The sequence below is a fragment of the Podarcis melisellensis genome (assembly GCF_964234715.1).
Source record: "Podarcis melisellensis genome assembly, chromosome: Z".
Taxonomy (NCBI): domain Eukaryota; kingdom Metazoa; phylum Chordata; class Lepidosauria; order Squamata; family Lacertidae; genus Podarcis; species Podarcis melisellensis.
The window spans coordinates 34,899,197-34,923,887 of record NC_138547.1 but is presented as its reverse complement, the minus strand read 5'-3'; the positions used below and the strand labels follow the sequence as shown (position 1 = coordinate 34,923,887).

Below are 24,691 nucleotides of genomic sequence, written 5' to 3'. Positions count from 1 at the left end.
ATCCCGTCCTCTTCCATAGGAACCTCCTATTTAAGTGAGGCCCATGTTCAGATTCCAGAAGCCAGATTACAATCTATTACAAGGCCTTTCCATGGGATACTTACAGTGCTGGTGCCCAGTGGCAGAGCTTCATGCTCCAGCACCAAGAGGGCGGAGAGCAGGCGGGGTGGGGTGGGGCAGGGGGCACTGCCTGCGGGGACATGGCACCCAGTGCGGGGGGGCAGCAGCGATGGTACCCCACCAGGATCATGCTACCAGGGGTGATGCACTCCCCCGCACTCCTCTTCATCCACCAGTGCCAGTGCCAGTCTATTTTGCAGCTTAGGTAAGGTGTGCGCATGCACACACACACACACACACAGAGTTAACTTCAATTTTCAAAACATATGTATTGTAGAAAAAATGAAATGCACAAAACTTGAAACTGCTAAATTTATTTTAAATTGCGAGAATAAGTAATACAACCATCTTTGATTACCTTTCTCAAATACTGTACAAAAGAAAATGTTTTAGCATACAAATAATTTTGAATAATCTTGTGGATTTTGATGTTAACATTTAAGTTTCAGTTTCAGGCACATCAAAATCTTACTTTCCATGCCTTTTCCTCTGCAAAATTTGTCACCAATTCTTTCGGCTCAAGTGCTGGTGCTTGGGCATTTTCAACTGATATAGCGGCCAAGCCAATTAGTCTCTTTTGCAACATCGTTCAGTGTATGTAAGTTTTTATAAGTTTGAGCTTTAAGAACCTGCATTCACTGCTTCCCACAGACACTGGAAATGTGAGGATAATCCTTAGAGCAACAGAAACATTAGGCATATTATCCAGGTGTTTTTGTTGTAGTATGAAGAGAAGTACTCCTTGAAGCAGCATAGACTTTGGAAGTCTTCGAGCTATTGCTATAAGTTCACAGCAAAGATCTTCAGAATCAATATAGTTGTTTCCATTGTGCATCAAGTGCTTTTTCCAAATTCATGTAGGCCTTAAGTACATCTTCAGTAGATTTTATTTTTATTTTATTTGTAACTGATGGAATCTCTCTTCAACAGAATGTATGGCTATGTCTAATATAGCACTGTAGAAACCTACCGTCACAAAGTTTGGTAGATTCCTTGCTCCTTTGCAATCTGACTACCATCTATCAAAAAAAAAAACCTCACATATTTTGAAGTTGAATATATCACACTTCATGTGATACTATCTGCTGTGGTTCGTGTTGTGTCATAATCTGTCGAAAATTATCACTGCAATAGTTAGGCCAGTTAGCAGGGTCCCTGTAATTCAAGTCAAGCACAATACAATCTTCCTTTGCAGACTTTGCAGTATTTTCACTTTTCTTGACATCCTCCTTTTTCTCTGTGTGTTTTCTAGAAATATCTCCAATTTGTGAAACTTCTGTCTTAGAGTTTACATCATTGGTAGTAGGAACACTACATTCAGCTCCCTCTATGTAAGTTTCAACAAAAGTATAGTTGTGCTGTTCTTCAATGGCTTTCTGTGTTCAAAGGCATTGCAGGAAGAACCCCTCTTGCTTTGCTTGCTCTTTAGCTTTTTCTGCCTTTCGTTTCCAGTACCGAGCGCCAGATAGTTTTTTTAAAAAAAATCACCCATAGCTCATAGAAAAATGAATGCATTTTCTAAATAAGATTAAGATTTGACTGCAAGATTTAAAAGTAAGTGCATTTTCACTATATTGCACTGACCTCCACTCAGCTCTACAAGTTCTCTATTTCATATATACATTTAAAAAACAACAACTCTAATGTATGATTTACTGCAAAAATGATAAAATCCTTCAAAATATAAAAGTAAAATATTATTGGGAATTTATAAGATATAACAAAAACTAATCTGAATAAAACTGTGCCCCTCAAAGATCAGCACTGTGCTCCTCTGATATCTGCATCCAAGCTAGCCTGATGTTTCCTGCTTACACCAAGGAAATAGCCATGTTGCCTGTGTGTTTCAGCACACACATACCACAAACTGCACCACCTTCCTGCAAAAACCATGTGTTGTCTGCAGAGATATTCTGAAATGTGATCTTCTACATGCAACTAGGTGCTGGGGCTCATTCACTAAGATTTCTCTGCAGATAACCATACACAGTGCGCGGTTGTTACAGGACATGGGGCTAAAAGTGCATCCCCACTCTGCAGAGCATTGGCCCTTTTGGGTGGTGGCTCCAAGTCTGTGGAATGTGTATCTTACCCCAGCCTTATATTCTGCAAGATGAGGTGTTTAGAGCCTTTCTTCCCATGCCATTTCCCTAGTCTCCCCACTTCCTATGAGCTTCATAACAGAATGGGATTTCCAATTCAATCCTAGTCTACTACTCTTACCCCATGCTGACTTTTTCCATAACAACCACCTCTCTTGTGTTAATAAGCTGTGCCATATTATGAGTTGCCTAGCAGGCTTAAGGAGCTAAGTGGGCATTAGGATGTAAATCTGAAAAGAAAAGAAAAAATATATATAAACAGCAACAAGGATAGATTTAGTGCCTTCTAAATCTTTGCTTTGAATCACCTCTGGCTTGTCAATGTCTTTCTTGAATTGATGCCCAGAAGTGAATACACCCAGCATCTTCACACTTGGTTGTTTTGCACATCCATCCATTTAAACAAAGAAGCAATGCTCAACCTAGGTAATCAAGGAAGACACTGTAATGAAAAAGCTGCTTCCAGCTGAGGAGGAGGAGGCGTGTTATAACCACATCCAACCATTTCAGCAGAGGCTGGAGCCATTTTTGGCAAACACACCCCTTTCCAGAAATTCTTTTTGAGATGGTGCCAACACATGCATATCTGAGAGCAAAGAGATGGAACGTAAGAGTCCAAAATTGTGACTGTCCCTCAACATCGTCTTAGAAGCATAGAATTGTAGAACTGTAAGGGTCAGAGAGGTCCTCTAGTCCAGCTCCCTGCAATTGAGGGATATTTTGCCCAAATGTATTCAGATACATTTTTATGCCTTTTGACAGTAGCTCCTGGGAAGGCTATTATTTCAGCAGCCAAGAAAATCAGCTTGCTTTGTCACCATTTCAAAGAGTGATGTCACTCTTTAGGGTCCAAGAGGAAACATGACCTCAAGAGAAACTGTCAGGTGCAGTGGGGTAAACAGGGAAGAAGAAGGCAATAGATGTAAATAACCAACTTTCATGCACCAAGAATAACTGGATCATCCTCACATCTTTTGCAGCCATTCTCCCCTCCCCTTAGCCTATTTTTGGCATGTGAGAGACCAACAATCCATATCACCAAGTGCCTTTGGAATCAAATTAACAGCTTCAAGTCATTTTCTCTAGATATGTGTGAGCCCGCTTGCATGCGCATATGTGCACATTTATGTTTTTAATCCCCCCCGCTGTCCCCCGCTCCCTAAAACACAAAACTAGAGAAAATTTATCATGCAGATTATATATTCATCATGGAGGTACTCTCTGCCGCCTCAGTTCCACAATGTCAATTGTCACTCTCAATGCAGGAGATGAAATGATGCCATCTGTGAGAGGAAACTAATGCAGGGAAATGAGTCATAGCCAGCTCTGGTGAAATAGCATATTCAGTCTGGGGCTGCAGAGAAAATTACTCAGGCAGGGCAATCAGAAAGGTGGCACGCTAGCAAATTGGTTCTTAATTTATACACAGCCAGTGTCTTTTTAACGTAGAGGAGCATGTCACCTGACAGGCATGCTATGCGCATCTGCACTTTTTATGATAGTTTTATGATACCTGCTAAGCACACCTGCACTTCAATGGGGGGGGGTGTTCTGCCTGAGGGTGAACAGAGCAGGAGGGCCAAAAATGCCTTGGCAAAAGCAAGAGAGAGAGAGAGAGAGAGAATGCCACAAGTTGTTGGACAGGTTCAGACTGAATGTAAACAATTAACAGATCATTAAAAAAGACTTAGCAGTCTTTTGGATATCTTATCCTTTCAAAAAGATTTTGAGCCAGCCTGATCAAAGTGCAGCTTTATCAACTTAAAGGATCAAGGATGTCAGAGAGAGAGAAGAGACTTCTCAAATGCCAACTCCCTTTATAGAATTTCCCCTTTTGCAAAATACAGCATTCAGTGATGCAGTTGGGTAAATTTAGACTGGAGGGGTAGATGGTAGGTGAGGATTTACCAGTAGATATCTGTGTGATTTGCAGTAAAAAGGTAAAGGGACCCCTGACCATTAGGTCCAGTCGTGGCCGACTCTGGCGTTGCAGCGCTCATCTTGCTTTACTGGGCAAGGGAGCCGGTGTACAGCTTCCGGGTCATGTGGCCAGCATGACTAAGCCGCTTCTGGCGAACCAGAGCAGTCACGGAAATGCCGTTTACCTTCCCGCTGGAGCTGTACCTATTTATCTACTTGCACTTTGACATGCTTTCAAACTGCTAGGTGGGCAGGAGCAGGGACCGAGCAACAGGAGCTCACCCCGTCGTGGGGATTTGAACCATTGACCTTCTGATCAGCAAATCCTAGGCTCTATGGTTTAAGCCACAGCGCCACCCGCGTCCCTTTAGGTCACCACAAAAATGCCAACTCTCAATTCTTTAACAGCACTTTCCCTCCCCTCCCCCTCCCCCAAAAATAATGTTTTCCCTTCCAAATTAGGCTATGGAGTCCAAGGACAGCCCAATACATTTTGCTTGCTTAGGTGAAGAACAACATACTGCAGGCCCCCCAGTTTACATACAGTCATACCTCGGGTTAAACGTGCTTTAGGTTGAGCATTTTCAGGTTACGCTCCACGGCGACCAGAAAGTAAAGCCGCACGTTACTTCCAGGTTTCGCCACTCGTGCATGCGCAGACGCTCAAAATGACGTCACACACGTACGCGGAAGTGGCGAATCGCAACCCGTACAGACACAGGTTGCTTTCGCTTCAGGATGCGAATGAGGCTCCAGAATGGAGCCTGTTCACATCCAGAGGTACCATTGTACAGTCTTACCTTGGTTTTCAAACAGCTTAGTTCTCAAATGTTTTGGCTTCTGAACATCGCAAACCCAGAAGTGACTGTTCTGGTTTGCAAACTATTTTTGGAAGCCAAATGCCTGATGGGGCTTCTGTGGCTTCTGATTGCCTGCAGGAGCTGCACTTTGGTTTCCGAACATTTTGGAAGTTGAACGGACTTCCAGAACGGATTCTGTTCAACTTCCAAGGTATGATTGTATAGGATCTGTCTAGACAGGCAGTTTCCACTTGACCACTTTAGTCTGTGGAACTGGCACTTTCACAAGTGCCACATAATTTTTGTTCCATGCTTGCAAGGAATTGTTCCTTCAGAGTGGCACCACCTAGCCTCTGGAACTTCCTGCTTATCAATGTTAAGCAGGTGATTTCATTGTACTATTTCCAATGCCTGATAAAACATTTGCTTGTTGTTATTAATAAAATGTCTATCCTACCATTCTTCCCAAATGTACCTAGTGCAGCAAACACACAAATTCAACATCTACTGATATTAGGCAGGCAGCTTCACAGTACTGTTTCCCACACCTGCTAAAAACTTCAGTTTAGGCAAGGCTACCCAGCCATATAATTTTAGCATGTAATTCTTAAGGTATATTTGTTTTAAAACAGTTGGTTTTACTTACATTTATATAAAATTCATGTCAACTTGTTTTTAACAAGTTTTTAACAATATTTTTATTGGTAAATGAAAAATGCCACACTCTAAAGCCTTGTTATCACCTCATACACTTGTTAGAGTAAGCAAGGATCCTGAAAGAGGATCCTGAGATGCATTCCCTTGCAATCAACTAGATCACAGTTCCGAGTAACTCTTCTTTGTTTTAATTTAATTTGTTTTAATTAATTTCATTTCATTTAAAAATATATTATAAGCAGCCTCAACAACTTTGATCAATAGGCAGGGTATAAATATTCCAAATAAATAAAGAAGAAAAATATTGGGCTGGGCTGACCAAGTTAGTTGCAGTTCGGTCCCATTTAATCAACAGAAAGTATAACTGCTCATATATACCATACCCTCCAACACTTCTACAATGAAAATAGGGACATCCTAAGGAAAAGGGACGCGGGTGGTGCTGTGGGTTAAACCACAGGGCCTAGGACTTGCCGATCATAAGGCTGGCGGTTCAAATCCCCGTGATGGGGTGAGCTCCCATTGCTCGGTCCCTGCTCCTGCCAACCTAGCAGTTCGAAAGCACATCAAAGTGCAAGTAGATAAATAGGTACCGCTCCGGTGGGAAGGTAAATGGCGTTTCCAGGCGCTGCTCTGGTTCGCCAGAAGCAGTGGTGTAGCGTGGGGGGTGCAGGGGGGCCGGCCGCACCGGGCGCAACATCTGGGCATTAGGGTTAGGGGGCGCAAATCCACGGGTTAGGGGGCGCAAATTACATGCCTTGCCTCGGGTGCTGACAACCCACGCTACGCCACTGGCCAGAAGCGGCTTAGTCATGCTGGCCACATGACCCGGAAGCTGTCTGCGGACAAACGCTGGCTCTCTCAGCCAATAAAGCGAGATGAGTGCCGCAACCCCAGAGTTGGTCACGACTGGATCTAATGGTCAGGGGTCCCTATACCTTTACCTTTAAGGAAAAGCAGGACATTCTGGGATCAAACCAGAAACTGGAATGGCTTCTGTAAATCCAGGTCTGTCCCTGGAAAATAGGGACATTTGGAAGGTCTGATATATTCATATCAATAGTTTAGACAATAACCTCTCAGAGTAGCCCAAAAACTTTGTACCCTGTGGTTAAGGAAGGAACAAATTTTCTACACTTCTAAAGTGCTTTCAAGCTAGATCATAAAGCAGCTTGCCTCTACCGATTTTCAATCTCAGGTGCCTGCTAAATCCTTTCCTGTAACTTTCCAATTGATTGGCTTTTCTTCACAACAGAATTGCTGAGTGTTTGTTTCTTTTAAAGTACTTAAATTCTACTTAACAGCTCTTTCAAAAGCATCTCTCGTTAAGTAGGTTCTCTGTACTATCCCCCCCCCCCCCCACTGGGCATATGCAGACAAAAGAATTTCCTTATTCTGGGGGTGTAGACTTTCCAATTTTGTGGGGTGGGGAGTGGAATGACCTATGCATGAGTGAAAAATCAGACACAATGTAGATATAGAGTCGTCGGCTCAACTTCCTGGTCATCCAATTACAGATCATAAAGTAATTAATCTCATGAACCAAATAATTTAAGTACAAAACAATCTCAGGCTGGCACAACAAAACAATAATAACCCCACAACACATGGAGACAAAACTGTGGTTGTTTTCTTTGTTATAAGATCTGTTGTAATTATTTTAACCTCAATAAAATCATTCAGAGATAGAGATAGAGATGGTATATGTAGTTTGTGTGTGTGTGTGTGTGTGTAGGATTTGACCTACACAACCTTATACCCTGTTGTTGTTTAGTCGTTTAGTCGTGTCAGACTCTTCATGACCCCATGGACCAGAGCACACCAGGCACTCCTGTCTTCCACTGCATCCCGCTGGTAGCTTCGAGAACACTGTCCAACCAGCACATCCTCTGTCGTCCCCTTCTCCTTGTGCCCTCAAACTTTCCCAGCATCAGGGTCTTTTCCAGGGAGTCTTCTCTTCTCATGAGGTGGCCAAAGTATTGGAGCCTCAGCTTCAGGATCTGTCCTTCCAGTGAGCACTCAGGGCTGATTTCCTTCAGAATGGCTAGGTTTGATCTTCTTGCAATCCATGGGACTCTCAAGAGTCTCCTCCAGCACCATAATTCAAAAGCATCAATTCTTCGGCGATCAGCCTTCTTTATGGTCCAGCTCTCACTTATACCCTAATAAAAGCAATTATTACAAGCCCAACAGACACTGTTGTTGTTTTTCATAGTGACTAACACACACACACACCTGTGACAAAATGGTTCTTGTCCCTGTAAAATATGTTGGAGATTTTATTTATGTATTTAGGAGGCTCTTTGACTTTCTTGATTCAGTCTTCTTTGCAGTCTCTTGGGACTAGCTGGGGTCTTGCAAATTATGCTCGAAATAGAGTGGGTTAAGGACTAAGCCATCTCAGGTTTCCAGCGTCGTCACGAGTCAGTAGTGGTCACTCCTCACTGCCCTCCACAGGCAGTGAGCAGGTTCAGGCAAGGAAAAGCCAGGATTCATGAGGCAAAAATCCTGGCAATGTTACCCAGTGTGGTCAGGGATGCTCAGTGAATCCCACTGTGCCTCTCAAGCCTGCCAACTTGAAAGGCAGAGCAAGTGCAACCTAGGAGTGTGTCCCTGCCACAGACAAGCCTCCATCTCCGGCATGATTTGTCATTGATTCCTCTATAATTCAAACAATTGGCATTAATCAAGAGGCGCTCCTGGACCAACATATGCTAATTGGCTGCAATCAGTCAGCTGCCAAAAGAACTGGGCTTGGCTCTTTGAAACACAACGTAGGGCCACATATCCTCCCCAACCCATCTTAAAGAGGCAAACCATGGTCTCATATTTCCCAAACGTGATTACAGTAAGGCCATAACTTATGCACATTTAACTTGTGAACATTCAGCTTTATGCACATGACAAAAATAAAAATTAAAGGGGGAGATGGAAAGGGGGCCAGATCCTCGGATAAATGACATTAACAATCCCATCTGCCTTTGAACCAAATGCGCAACTTCTGGGTAAGTTGTGAGTTTACTGCATTACAATTGCAAATTGTCAGAAATACCTTTTTCAGTCTTGCTACCCAAAATCCTACTAAATAAAGTTGCAAAAGTAGAAACTGGGAACTTCTCTGCAGAACAACGCCATTACATATGTGTCAGCCTTCACTATCCTAGTGTCCTACAGATGTTGGACAACAGATGTTGGAGTTGCATTGTAACAGCTTCTGGAGGGCACCTGGATGGCAAATGCTGGTAATGTAATCTGTGGCTCAAAATTCTTTATTCTGAAATATTCTGGAAAATTGCCTTCTTTTTCTGGGTTGGGTGGTGTTGAGAAAAAAGAAAACCTGAAACTTTGTCAGTGAAATATCTTCTGAGAAATGTTGGCTCATCTTTAATTTGTATCTACTTAGCAAGCATAGCATGCCCAAGAAGATGAAGAGCCCCGCTAAATCAGTTCAAAGATCTATCTGACCTGCCATTCTGTTTTCCATAGTAAACAACCTGGTATCTCTGGGAAGCCAACAGACCTCTCCTGTTGCTCCACAGCATCTTGCATTCAATACTGCTGTTGAATCTAGAGGTTTCATATAGCAACTTATTGGAAAACCTAACTGAATTTTTCTAGCCCCTTCTAAAGCTTGAAAAGTGAAATACATTTTATTATTGTTTTTGTTTTTTAAAAAATTTGTATAGCGCCCTAATCCATAGATCCCAGGGAGGTTCATTTATTTTCTCTGCCTTCAGAGTAGTTATTTTACCCACCTTCATTGTCACATCTGATATTTTAATCATGGACTGAATGCTTCAGTTCCCACTTGCAGGGCTGAATTTTGCAATTCTATACTGTGGTGCACTGAAGGGCACTAGCTTAATCTACTGATTGTCTGCCTGACAGGCAGACACAGAGCCTCCATTAAGGGAGGGGGCGGGGAGTGGCAGTGCTTGTCCAGCATACAGCAGTGCATATTAAATTTTGGTTTAGTATAATGTGTCTTTTGAATGAAGTCTATTATGCAGGCTAAATGTCATGCCAAGTATTGGTTGGATTGCACCCACAGGTCCCTAGCAGGTCTGAGGAGTCATAAATGGCATCTATGGCACCGTGCCGTGCTATGCCTTTATGAATGCCAAATGTTTTGCAAATTCTACACTGAGCACTTAACTCCAGACAAAAATAACTGTCAACAGATTTCCGCACAAGGTTATGGTCAACAGGGGAAGCCTACAGGAAGCTCAAGAGCAAAACCTGAGCATTACAGCACTCTCCCCACTTGTGATTTCTTGCAACTGTCATTCAGAGGCCTCCAATATGTGTTGTCCTTCTACTTTCTTCCTTGGGCTGAGCTGCATCATACATTTAAAAGCACATCCAATGCACATTCAAAGCACATGACGTCCACCAAAGAACCTTAGAAATGTAGCCTGAGAACTGTATCTATGTGAGGGAGAAACAACAGTGCTTGGTATTCTTTGGGGGAACTAATGTGCTTTAAAGGCACATTGAATGTGCTTTTAAACATATGGTGTGGATCTGCTCCAGGTATTCCTGAGATGCTCAGTTTACCTATAACAGGGATAGGGATCCTTAATCCCACAATTGACACATTCCTTCATGAGCAAGATTCTGGAGGCTGAATTCTAGTGGTGGGCAGGGACAGTGGCCAAAAGGGTGGAGCAATGGGTGCAACCCTGACCTTTGTACAGTAGGTTTCAATTCAGCCACACAAAAGTCAGAAGGTTCTGTGAATGCACACACAGCCTCTTCATCAAAAGAAGCAAGAGGCAATATCACAATTCAGGGACACGTTCTTCTACCCAGGTAAACATGCTTAGCACTGGGAATAAAGCAACAGCCCTTGCAATACGTTACCTGAACTGGGGAGTGGTGGGGAGAAGCAGCCTATTCCTCTTTTGCTGATTCTTCATTAAATACCTGTTGGTAGATTGTTTTATCAAGCTTTACTTCCTTCTGGCTTCTCCAAGTTCAGTTACCCATAACCTTTGTTTGTCTGTGCTAGTATTAACTGCTCCATATTGACCACATGTAAATGGCTTTGTCTGTCAGGAGTATTATACCATCAGCGTTCTTTATTCTTTCAACCAGTAGTTTTATCACACTATTTATTTCTGCATGCCACTGCAATATATATACCAAACTGGTGCTGAGGTTCTGAGGTTCCTCACCCCTAACTTATAGCATTCATACTGAGCTTGTGAGTCGCCTCCCCAAAATAAAATCATTTGCTCTCAAACGGACCTTTCGTACAATCTTCTGCTACCATTCTTTTTACAAATCCTGCTTTGCTGCTATACAGGTTTTGTTTTCTTTTTCTGTCCCTACCTAAGCTTTGGTTTCAGTCCTTTTTTTCTAACAGATGGTTGCTGCTGTTAAGCAGATAAATTATAGCCTTGAACAAAGAGCGAAGCGGTGGATTACTGTCAGGGGAAGGAACTGAATCCTTTCAACAAAGAGTTATATCAAATTCACATTTGTACCTAAAAAATGAAAGATAGAATCCAAAGGCCAGAGAGCTCCACATCCAAAAGCCCCAATATTGTAGTCTCATCTCATGGCTGTACCTTTGCCATCCTCATATTTGCAGTGTATTTGCTAAGTAATGGATTATTTCCAAACGGAATATTGCTTGGCAGCAATGGAAGCTAAAAGCATTTATTGCCTTATTTCTGGGTACAGCAGCAGCCAGCTACACAAATAAAGGGACGCAAAGCAGAGGCTTTCCTTCTGAGCGAATCTGGAAATTATGGCAACTGATAATTAGGCTTTGCATAGACCCAGCAGACACACACAGAGAGAAACCAGGAAAAAAGAAACACAATCCTTTTATCTGGATCACAGTAGTCCATACCAGATTTTAATGAAAGCAAAATATAGGGGGAAGTAGATCAAGTTAAAAGACCAAACAAATTCCCACTGTTTCATGTGTCAGGTCAATGAGAGCCAGCTTACATTTAATAGAAATCTGCATCTAAAATATTAGTAATGGCAAGCCACCCGTTAGGTTCCTAAGGCAGCTCAGCAATCATAAAACAAAGCAACATGATAAACATGTTGAAACAGCAACTTCATAAAAGCAAAACAAGTGACAGCCAACAAGCTGAACATCACCAGGTTGGGCTTTAGGGTCACAAAATTATCTATTACCCCAATTTCCCCCTGAAACAGTTCCATTCTATGTAAAGGTAAAGGTAAAGGTACCCCTGCCCGTACGGGCCAGTCTTGACAGACTCTGGGGTTGTGCGCCCATCTCACTCAAGAGGCCAGGGGCCAGCGCTGTCCGGAGACACTTCCGGGTCACGTGGCCAGCGTGACATCGCTGCTCTGGCGAGCCAGAGCCGCACACGGAAACACCGTTTACCTTCCTGCTGGTAAGCGGTCCCTATTTATCTACTTGCACCCGGAGGTGCTTTCGAACTTCTATGTGGCAGCACTTAAAAGGCCCTATCTACACAGCCAGCCAAGACTCGTCACATTATGACCAAGCAAGTTCATATATAACAAGGGTGGGCTACTGGGTCTTGACCAGTGAGCCATATTCGTATCTTTCCTACCCACTGTGGGCCAAGTTCATCAGGTGAGTAGGGCTACCGACCTGTCAGTCACCTGTTGACACAGCACTAGGAAGTCCGAATACACCTCTGATTGCCTGGGCTTCATCGTGCAATTCAGGGCTCTTTGAAAGGGGCTTTAAAGAACCCTGTGCTGTTCTTTGAAGTTTCTTTTGGTACAGCCCACATGTGATATCGTATCAACAGGTGATTGATAGGTGGGCATGGCTTGGCCAAAATGGCCTGTCAGACTGAATGGGGAGGGCTGGCTCACCTAATTAGGCTCAGGGCCCGGAGGTTTCCTATCCAGGTATATAGGTAGATAGTTACTGGTCCTTAAGGTGTCCTGGTCACAGACAATTTGGAGCATTTAAAGTTCAAAACCAGCACTTGAAATTGGCCAAAGAAACAAACCCGAAGTAAGGTGGCATATCACTAGAGTAACATGCAGAGAAATGTTATTGCATTGTTTGATCCTATGAATTTGAGGAAGGTGGAACACCTTAGTCAGCTTGGTCCTTGTAGAAGAGGATGGTCCATTAGGGCAAGGGGGGCCCTGACTCACCATTTTCAGTCTGTCCTCAGTCAGCCCCCAGTTACTTGCCATCTTTTTTTATAGTCTGCCAGTGGGTGGCACAGCTAGTCAGTTTCTTCCTCCTTAGTTTCAGTGTTGCCAACTGCTGAAGTCAACAGGTATAAGGATGGGGACAAAGCTAAAAATAGTTGGCTCTACCTGCCATTTGCTCTGCCTCCACAGACTTCCTACGGCCTCAGTGGCCTCTGAGGGGCTGTTTCTAGGATCATGCTAGTTTTTCAGTTGTAACCTCAACATCTCATGCATATAACTCAGTTGGTAGAGCCTGAGACTCTTAATTTCAAGGCTGTGGGTTCAAGGCACATGTTGGACAAAAACATAGGTAAAGGAGGTAAAGGTAAAGGGACCCCTGACCATTAGGTCCAGTTGTGGCCAACGCTGGGGTTGCAGTGCTCATCTCGCTTTATTGGCCGAGGGAGGCGGTGTACAGCTTCCGGGTCATGTGGCCAGCATGACTAAGCCGCTTCTGGCGAACCAGAGCAGTGCACGGAAACGCCATTTACCTCCCCACCGGAGTGGTACCTATTTATCTACTTGCATGTTGACGTGCTTTTGAACTGCTAGGTTGGCAGGAGCAGGGACTGAGCAACGGGAGCTCACCCCGTCGCGGGGATTCGAACCGCCAACCTTCTGATCGGCAAGTCCTAGGCTCAGTGATTTAACCCACAGCGCCACCCGCGTCTCTTGGACAAAAGCATACCCTCCAACATTTCTCGGATTAAAAAAGGGAAGCGTGACCTTCTGGAAAATAGGGACACTTGGAAGGTCTGCAAAATGTTCCTGCATTGCAGGGGATTGGATTAGATGATCTTGGTGGTTCCTTCCAACTTTATGATTCTGTGATGACCTTGTAGTGTAGCACCTGATAGCTTCTGCTCCAAAGAGACAAAGCCAAACAAAACAACAGCTACACATATCTTGAAACAGTCACTAGCTTCTCCAGTTCCAATTTGGAATGCTGTATATGAATATTGCCACCCACCCCCAGACTTCCTCTTCAAGGATGAGTAAATGCATGAAAATGGGCTACTAACAACATGGAAAAATCACTTCCGTAAATTCAACCTCTTAAGGATGCTCATGGCCAGCTTTAGTAGATGCAGCTCAACTCACCCATAAAATTCTCACTGTTCCATGTGAATAAATCATTCATTACAATTCTCAAATCGCCTGAAAAGCAGTGATGTGGGTTTCAGGGCAGGTGGAACTCCTATGCAAATTAGGACAATTTGTATAGGGCAATTTGCAGCAGGAAAAAAAGAAAGAAATCAGTTTGCATCAGAAAATTTCCTGATACCCCAGAGAGTGATCAACCTCATCAAGCTTACTTTACTTGTGTTTATTAAGCACAGCTAAAAACTTTGAAACTGCCAAATTTGCCATCCATTCATTGTTACTAATGAATTTATGAAACAGTTTTCCTGTGGAAAAATAAATCACTGGAAAATTTTCTGCACCACATAGCTGCTGAATAGGAGGATAAAAAACACAGTGAATAAATAAATCATAGTCATAAGCAGTTCTAGGGAGCTTAAAAGAAAATCAAGAGCACTCGTGTATCTTTCCAACTTCAACAATAAGCTCTAGGTATCTTTCCATCACAGGTACACGCACATACTTTAGTTCCAGAAAGGAAACCTAACTCTCCCCCCACCTCACCTGACTTTTTGATTGTCCTTGAAGTTGGAAAGCTACTAAACCAATATACATTTTCAATAAGTCAATCCTCAACTGACACCGAGACATCTCAGGTTTTAAGCTCCCAAGGCTGATGTCACAGCTGTTTCTTTCATTTTCACAGATCTGCAATAACTTTGGAAACATTTGCTTGTTTGCCATTTGGAATTAAAAATAAATAAAGCACCAGATATTGCTACAACCTTAATTCAAGGCTCACTTTGTGGAGTGTGTGTGTGTGTGTAAATACAGCATGCAACAATTCATCCACACCCCAAATTATTAAAGCCTCTCATCTTCATTGTGACTAGGGATGGGCAAATCTGTCAGCTATGATTTCTCTCAATTTTCTCATTTTTACAGACTTCAGTTCTGTTCTTCACATTTCCGTATCAGTTTACTAATTTCTTTCTTTAGAATCCTTCTGGAAATTTATCAGCATTTTAGTGTGAATTTTTCTCCTCATATACCTATTTGCATACAATTCTTCCTAATATGCAAAAAAAAAATTAAAAATATTAAAAATATAAAAATCTGGTGCACTTTCCCCTAAACAAAATGCATTTTTGTATGTTATTGTCATTAATACATGCATTTTATAGATGTTTTAGAAAGCATAAATTAGGTTGTTGTTGTTGTTTAGTCGTTTAGTCGTGTCTGACTCTTCGTGACCCCATGGACCAGAGCACGCCAGGCACTCCTGTCTTCCACTGCCTCCCACAGTTTGGTCAGACTCATGTTTGTAGCTTCGAGAACACTGTCTAACTATCTCATCCTCTGTCATCCCCTTCTTCTTGTGCCCTCCATCTTTGCCAACATCAGGGTCTTTTCCAGGGAGTTTTCTCTTCTCATGAGGTGGCCAAAGTATAGGAGCCTCAGCTTCACGATCTGTCCTTCCAGTGAGCACTCAGGGCTGATTACCTTAAGAATGGATAGGTTTGAGCTTCTTGCAGTCCATAAGACTCTCAAGAGCACCATAATTCAGTCCATAAGACTCTGAACAGCACCATAATTCAAAAGCATCAATTCTTCGGCAATCAGCCTTCTTTATGGTCCAGCTCTCACTTCCATACATCACTACTGGGAAAACCATGGCTTTAACTATACGGACCTTTGTTGGCAAGGTGATGTCTCTGCTTTTTAAGATGCTATCTAGGTTTGCCATCGCCTTTCTCCCAAGGAGCAGGCGTCTTTTAATTTTGTGACTGCTGTCACCATCTGCAGTGATCATGGAGCCCAAGAAAGTAAAATCTCTCACTGCCTCCATTTCTTCCCCTTCTATTTGCCAGGAGGTGATGGGCCCAGTGGCCATGATCTTCGTTTTTTTGATGTTGAGCTTCAGACCATATTTTGCACTCTCCTCTTTCACCCTCATTAAAAGGTTCTTTAATTCCTCCTCACTTTCTGCCATCAAGGTTGTGTCATCTCCATATCTGAGGTTGCTGATATTTCTTCCGGCGATCTTAATTCCGGCTTGGGATTCATGCAGCCCAGCCTTTCGCATGATGAATTCTGCATATAAGTTAAATAAGCAGGGAGACAAAATACAGCCTTGTCATACTCCTTTCCCAATTTTGAACCAATCAGTTGTTCCCTATCCAGTTCTAACTGTAGCTTCTTGTCCCGCATAGAGATTTCTCATGAGACAGATGAGGTGATCGGGAACTCCCATTTCTTTGAGAACTTGCCATAGTTTGCTGTGGTCGACACAGTCAAAGGCTTTTGCATAGTCAATGAAGCAGAAGTAGATGTCTTTCTGGAACTCTCTAGCTTTCTCCATAATCCAGCGCATGTTTGCAATTTGGTCTCTGGTTCCTCTGCCCCTTCAAAATCCAGCTTGCACTTCTGGGAGTTCTCACACAAAGTGGTGTGAGTTTCTCTACCATCCCTGCTTCTGACTCCATTAGATCTAAGTAATCCCTTCCTTTTCCCACTCCATTTCACACCTATCCAATGATACAGCTTGGGGTATTATTGGAATGGGAGACAAGGATGAGCAAGTAACATCCTCAGCAATACATTGGTCAATAGATATTGTTTAAAATATAGATATGGAAGCATGAGAATGATTGTAGAATATGAATATAAAATTCACAGCATGCTATGGTTTAAGAGAAAACTATATGAAAATGTTATATCGATGGTATCTAACACAAAGTAAATTGGCAAAAATGTGTAAATCAAAATCAAACAAGTGTTGGAAATGCAAAGAGAAAGAAGGTACTTTTAATGATATGTAGTGGTTTTGTAGCAAGGTTAAAGCTTACTGGGAAATGATATATAATGAATTGAAAAAGATGTTTAAAATAATATTTGTACAAAAACAAACACACCAGAAGCTTTCCTTTTGGTAATTATTGGGCCAGAGAACTACCCAAACTGTATATAAATTTATTCATATATGCGACTGCAATGGCAAGCATTTTATTTGCCCAAAAATGGAAAGAAGAAGTCCTGACGAAAGAAGAATGGATCCAAAAAATTATGGAATATGCAGAAATGGCAAAACTTACTGGAAAAATAAGAAATCAATATAACAATTTTTATAAAAGAATGGAAATGGTTTATTGAATATTTACAAACAAACAATAAACAGATAAGAACTTTGCAGGATTATTGTCATAACCTGCAGTTTTATAAGAGTATATATTAAAACAAAATGAATAAATGAATAGGTTAAGTTAATCTGGAATATGCAGGAAACATAAAAAAATTAAAGGAACTGCAGAAAGAGGTGGAAGGAAGTCAAGTTTGAATTTTTTAAATGATTGTAAAACTATTGAAATGTATATAACTGAAAATCATAACAAAATTTTAAAAGAAAAGATATGATACAGCTTGTGGGCTTCCTGTAGGCATCTGATTGGCCACTGAAAAAACTGGATGCTGGAGTAATAAGGTCTTTGGCCTGATCCAGTAAAGCTCTTCTTACAATCTTATGCCTTTAGTGCAAATCCAGTCCACTGCACTTAAAAAATAATAATGTTCTGATTAAAACACACCAGAGTACAATAATATTATGACTAACAATCATAGTTTATGACAGAGTGAATGTAATTAAATTCAGCATTATCACCCAGCCTACAACCTTTAGAACTGTATTAAATAGCTATCACTTTCCTGCCCATTCATTTCCTGTTCCAGAGTTTTACTGCATCATTAAAACTAAGTTATATAATACAGCATCAGCAATGTGTGGCACAAAAATAAAACTGATGGAATCCTTATACGGCTGGGCCAGATAGCAACTCTTCTTTCAAAGCCCACAGGAGCATTTTGCCCCAGAGGATTATAGAACTATGCACACGGCTGACCTCAATCGAAAAGCAAGGCACACTGTGCAACTCATAAGAAAACGACAAACCTGGGCTTCTTTTTTTGCTTTTGTTTCCTTCTATACAACTCCTAATGGTTCCTGCTTCGTTCTATTGCTACTACTGTACAGTCAAAAAAGCACCACTGTGTTAACCATCTGGAGTGAAGGTGATCTGATCATCACAGCCAGGAAAATGCTATGGGAAGGTCTAACCAAATCTGAAACAGTCATAGCAACCGAAAACCATAGCAGCAGATATTGCAAGCCAGCAGAATCATGGACCCCTCCAGATTCGCCAACATGTCAATGACAGGATTTTTACCGGACCCTCAATACATCATTTCACTTTAGTAGTTGTTCTGCAATGCTTCCCCAATGTCAGTGCATCATTGCCATCTGGAGAAATACTGTTGTTGTTGGAATCTGTCTGTCTCGGGAGACAATGGAGTGCACCTCTGGGGGTGAAGACAAACCACTGCATTAGCAGCACTGAAATGACTTCCCTGGAGTGCAAGTCTGGGCAGTGTGTAGGGAGGTCCTGAGCTGCCCAGATGACCAAGATCCCATTCTTAGCCATGCTGATGTGGTCCAAAGGAAAGCAGAGCAATCCATTTGGCTGCAGGAGTTGCCAGAAGGAGGCGTAGAAGGTGCCATCCAATCATCTCAGGGACTCCCCTCTGGACTGTGCAGGGTTTAGCCTTTTCTTCTCCTGAAGATGTCCCTTAAGGCAGAGGAGGTTTAGGATCAGAGTTGTCTTTTTCCTAGATTGGCTACCTGCCTAGGTTGATGAGCCTCATCTGCCCCTCGCTCCAAACTGCCTTCTGAATCATTGGACCCCCTATTGGTCTTGTCGGCTCACATGTAAGGGAAGTCCCTAACTCACCAAAGGTTTGAGACCCATTGGCTACCCTCACTTGGTTTAGCCAGCCAATCAAAACCCTTTCGTTTGGTGTTGCCAGTGTCGCATGCTGACAGCTTCTAGGAGCCCCAGCTGTGAGCTAAGTGCAGAGTGGAGACCAGAGGTAGGAAACATGTCCCCCACCAGAGGTACTACCCCTTCCCTAACACCAAAGACAAAAACCAAACAAACCTGGAGCTTTTCATAGAATCATAGAATTGTAGAGTCGGAAGGGATGCCAAAAGTCATCTAGTTCAACCCTCTACAATGAAGGAATCACAGCTAAAGAATCCCTAACAGATGGCTATCCAACATGTGTTTAACAACCTCCAATGAAGGAGAGTCCACCATCTTCCAAACCAATCCATCCCAATGTCAAACAGGCCAACAGTACATTCTGTTGCACTTGAGAAAGGTCTTAATAAATATTTCCGCAAAATCCACAATGTACATGAGACTGTTTGTGCTTCCTGCTCAGTTTCTGTTTGCTCTAGTTTGGCTACCCCTACACTTAACATGCCCCTTAAATATGCCCACATTTCTTTGTATTCAAGGATTAGACACCCACCCACCTTTCCCTTTTTGAGGTGCAAATAGCTTGTCTCTGTGCAGTAGTGGCTGATGTAGGTGTCTTTCTCTTTCCCCCAGGGACATGCCTACACCATTTTGTTTCCCTGTCTCTTTTTCTGTTCTTTTTGATGTGGCAGCCATTTTGTGTTTTGCCACACACACACTCCACATCAGATATTCTGTGGCAAGCACCCATGACACTCACAAAATTCCAAATGTGCCCCCAGCCTCTAAAAAGATTAGCAATCTCTCACCTTCAGTGCAAATGAACTGCCAATAGTGGATATTGACCACTCTTCTTCTATCAATTCCATGTTTCATTGACTGCATGGGAAGGTTTGGAAAGCAAAATACTTTTGCTCTATTCAGTTCTATAATAGAAATCATTCTAAAAAGCAACAAACTTAACTGGAAAGCTCTAGGTGCCAGCCCTACCAGCCATTGTTGATCAGTAGTTAAACTTGGGAATGATCAACAGTTATTTTAACTTGCCTAGAACGACCATATTTTACATTGTACCACTCTTAAAATGAAAATGTACAGTTTGCATATTATTTTCAGTTAATGCTGGAACAATCTATCGTTTCTGAAAGGCACAAAAGCAAAGGCTTCATAGTGAAAAATATGCAAAGAGATTGTGGTGGAAAGTCGAGAGATAAGCTAATATTTTTCCTCCTCTCTCTTCAGAGCAGCAAATAATTTGCACCATACAGCAACTTAAGTAACAGACAGGAATGGTTAAAATAAATAAATATGAATGTTAAGTCAACAGATGTATTATTATGCAGACATTTATGAACCATTAAGGGCACCCACATGAAAAGAAATGCTTCTCTGTTCACTAGAGATAACTACTTCAGGCTCCATTGTCAATACTTTTAGTACAAGGGGGACGGAAAGAAATGCTTTAGATGCCAACAGAATGGCCTGTGCTTTTCTCTCCATACATCATGAAATGCCAAACAATTAGAAGCATCAGTTGCTGACGGATTCTGCCATTAAGAGTCAGTGTGGTATAACTGAGTGTTGAGGAACGGCAGCCCATCCATTAGGCAAAGTGAAATCCATTGCTTCAAGCGGCAGATCCTGCCCCTGCCATTGTGCTGCCAGCCACACTGGAGCATCACCCATGCCAACAACACAGCCCCATTGCCCTTGCTACTGCTAATGCAGCATGGTGGCAGCATGGGCACAGTGGCGGAGGAAGAGGAATGTGGGGGGAGTGCACCACCCCCGGCAGCGCGATCCCAGTGGGGTGCCATAGTGGCTGCCCCCCTGCCTGCACTAGGTGCCATGTCCCCACAGGCAGCCGTCCACACCCCCAGGACGCGCGCCACGACCCTGTGGGTGGCGCACCATGACCCCAGGACACGCACCAGCCCCATCCCCGCCTGCTCTGTGCCACTGCATGGGCGCAGCTGCAGGTGAGAGTACAATTGTGATGATGGGGCATGATGTGTCGCGCAGCAGTAAATTAATCAACGCAGAGTCTTCTTCATAAACAGAATGAAACTTTACTGAAGAAAATAAACTTGCTCAGAAACAGCATAGCCAAAGAGCATACACAGAGTGCTCATAATAACTAGCTGACTCTTCACAGAGGCACAGATCTGAATTAATGATTAACTGGAGTCCTGCAGCCGCTCTGTCTGCAAACAACACAACATACTGGCTGAGACACACACACACACACTGCACTGAGGCCCACAGAGATGGCTGGTTACATCTATAGGGAACCCAAGATGAGTCACGAGTCACAGTGGCACAGCATTTTACTGCTAACAGTTAGGCTTGAGAGATTTGTGTAGGCCTCGTAGGCCGCACTGCCTAGGCCTTGCCTGCTTCTGCTCTCAAGAACCTTTGTCATGACTTGATGGTGGGGTCGGGAGGGGAGCAGAGGTACCCAGATTTGCATGGGGGGTGAGGGTAGCACTGGGGCATTTTGCCTACTGTGGCAAAACTTCTTGGACCAGCCCTGGTGTTGAGATATGACCTAGGAGGTCAGGATTAGAATCTCAACGTATGCATGAAACTCACTGGGTAACCTTGTGAGGAGTAACTTTGAAGGTGAGAGCCATGTACATGAGCTTGAACTCACTGGAGGAAAAGGTGATATATAAATGCAATAAATACATTTTTTGTAAGTCCCCCCCCCCAAAAAAAAAACAGAACACAAAGGGACAGCACATTTTTGCACTTCTGCAATCCCTTGATATGCTCAAGCATTTTTTCCCCTCACCCCAACCCCTGTTAACACATATCACAATTCCATCAGGAGACTGACCTTTCCTGGGATTTGTAGTGCAAATTCCAATTTCCTGTTCAGGAATACTCTGCTGTTTTGCACACATCTGTCCAATTATTTAGAAACTTTTCACTTCTTTACAGGGTGCGTGTTTTAAGTTCAGGAAAGAGGCATCTCAGGAAACAGCCGCCACCTGACACCGGGAATAGATTCAAGAAACTTTACTGAATAATGAAAATGAAATACACCGAGGACATAATCCACTGGGAGGCTATCCAATACAAACCTATTTGAAACTAACGGAAGCAGTTCCCTGCTCTTGTACACAGTTCCCATTTACTTCATAGGGCTTGCACATCAGAAAATCTCAGTGGACAGCTCCCTGACTCTACAATAGAGATAATAGTTCATTGCTGGCATGCCTATTGTAGAGATGAGCCCAAAATATAGTAGGGGTCACATTTCACAAAACAAAAACACTTCCTGCAAAATGCACTCCACATTTTGACAATAATTGTTTGGACCTAGGAAATGGAGTGAAATGTTTCTCCCATCCAGAGTGCAAACAAGAAGCTTGCCCTCTATTTAATTTGGCTTCATGCTGCTAGCACCAAGCCAAATATGACTGATTACATAATGCTGTGATCTCAACATGATAGCTACATGATCCTTCAATGGCTAGCAAGAAATCCCCCTTTTTTTTGCTTTGGAAATGATTTGAGATCCAGAGGGTGGCAACACAAGAATGGGCCTTTGCTGAGGTTGCTCCCCATTTGAGGGGGAGGCTCGCCAGGTGACTTCGTTGAGTATCTTTAGTTGCCAGGTGAAAATATTCCTTTTTGGCTACTATTCATTATATGGCCTTTTAAAGTGTTTGGGGTGTATTTGTCTTTTTTTCCATGTACTATTATTATATTATATATTTTGTGTGAAGGGCAGTATAGAAAATTAATAAATTCTACCACTACTAATATTTAGAGTAGCTTTCCCCAATCTGGTGCCCTCTAGATGTTTCGGCCTACAACTCCTATAACGTATCTAGGCCATAGCTGTCAACGTTTCCCTTTTTTTAAGGGAAATTCCCTTATTCCGAATAGAATTCCTCGCAAGACAAGGGAAAAGTTGACAGCTATGATCTAGGCCAGTGTTTCCCAACCTTGTGCCTCCAGCTGTTTTGGAACTACAACTCCCATCATCCCTGACTAGCAAGACCAGTGGCAAGGGATGATGGGAATTGTAGTCCAAAAACAGCTGGAGGCACAAGGTTGGGAAACACTGATCTAGGCTACACCAGAAACAAGAGAAATAGCTGGTTTTGATTTCTGTTATGCAGCTTTTAGTCTGGCATCCATCTTGGAACCACTCCCAAGAACATAGGCCTCGAGCACACTCATTTCCAACTTTTTCTCAAAAAACAATTGTGCCTTTTGGCAATTGGTGGCAAACATACAAACATACAGTTGTACCTTGGAAGTTGAACAGAATCCATTCCGGAAGTCCGTTTGACTTCCAAAATGTCCGGAAACCAAAGCACAGCTTCTGGTTGGCTGCAGAAGCCCCGTCGGATGTTTGGGTTCCAAAGAACATTTGCAAACCGGAACACTCACTTCTGGGTTTGCAGCGTTCAGGAGCCAAAATGTCCAGGTACCAAGGTGTTTGGGAACTGTATCTTTCCTCAACCCTTGCCACCACAGGCTGGGGCTGATGGGAACTGCAGTCCAAGACATCTGGAGGGCTCCTGGTTGGGGAAAGCTACTCTAAATTAATACATAGAAAATGGAGCAGAGTCAGAAGTTTCAGAAGTTATGCAAACCATCAGATCCAATGGATATGACAGGCATTAGAAGTAGTGAAGAGTGGCCAACTTCTATTCAAGTTGCCTTCATCCTGTGCCAAAGTGAGGAAATTCATCAAGGGAAGCTTTTCCTGGCAAAAAGAAATGGAGAAAGACACGTAGCATCATGCTACTGTTAAAAGCATGGGAGCAGGGCCAGTAAAAGGGAGCTGGCAACTCTACACAGAACGCCCAACCTCCCTTCCCAAGGATTAAAATGAGAATCATACTCCCTTTGATTGTAAGAACAAGCAGGATATTAGTCAAACGGCGGTTTGAACATACCAGTTGGTGTACTGCCTTTCTCCAGAGGCACTAAACAGCTCACAACCTTTAAAAATGCAATAATCAAAAAAATGATTACATACCAGAAGGGAAGAAAGGTGACTGGTTCTTAATACGGATTGCATGTGTGTGTGCCTCCACGGTTCTGAGTAATTGCTCAGTAGGCAACAATTAGAAAAACAGGGTGGAGTAAGAGGGCAAAGTTGGGGTCTTGTCCAGAGCAAGAAATTAGAAGGGGGCCAAGACTGATGCTGCTCATGCCAATGCTGCCCTTTCTGAAGCACAGAGGAATAATTTCACCTGAAATGAGTTTTTACAGGAAGATGAAATTAGATGTGATAGCTTGATTAAGCTCAATAACAAATTAGTTAGGATTGCATTTGTGCCAGGAATGTTAATTAGGCTCACCTGGGACTTTGGAGAAAGATTCCAGGCATCCCTGGTGTCCTACCTGACATTTGAAAAATGAATAAAATATGAGACGTAAATAACTACTGCAAAAGGCAATTAAATTTGAAATTTATAGCAAAAAAAAGGGCCATAGTTCTTCACAGGTATAAACCAGAGAGAGTGAGGAAAGACTTAAAATAGAATACCCTATTTGAACTTGACATCAAGAAAACCATGGGCTCCTTCACACATTTGTTGCTTGTTCTCTTGCCTGATGATTGTGCACATGGTGACCAGTGGCTGGATGTGGGAACATGACTCTTTTGAAAAGCATGATTTCTGAAATTAGGTGATGCAACGTGAACATTCTCTCCATGGTGTTCTACCTGTGCTGTTGCATTCATACATGACAGCCCTCGTCATCGCACAGTGATCATTTGACATTGCTGTCTTTTAATGATGGGTGTGCATGTGTTGATCCGATGAATGTGAAGGAGGATCATTTCCCTTCAGTTACTAGCATAGGCGCCGACTCCATGGGGCTTGAGGGGGCCCGAGCCCCCTCAAAAATTCGTTTGGGGGGGCTCCGCCCCTCCCCCAGCCCAAAATGCACAGGGAGGGGCGGGCTGCATGCCTCCTGCCCTCCCTCCCGAGCAAAAGCTCCACCCAATTTCCTTTGGAGCTGATTAATAGGCGCAGCACGCTCTCCCCTATTCGCTCAC

General features: G+C 42.9%; 1 long non-coding RNA gene across 3 annotated transcripts in view; it reads right to left on the bottom strand.

The window, feature by feature from the left end:
- LOC309362177 overlaps positions 1-22,174 on the bottom strand; it is a 72,385-nt gene extending 50,211 nt beyond the window's left edge. For 2 of the 3 annotated variants that reach the window (XR_014164840.1, XR_014164841.1), the window contains exon 1: positions 21,500-22,174. This is a non-coding gene — a long non-coding RNA (uncharacterized lncRNA). The remainder of the gene's footprint in view (positions 1-21,499) is intronic. The other variant, XR_014164842.1, reaches the window with a different exon arrangement.
- Between the last annotated feature and the right edge of the window lie 2,517 nt (positions 22,175-24,691).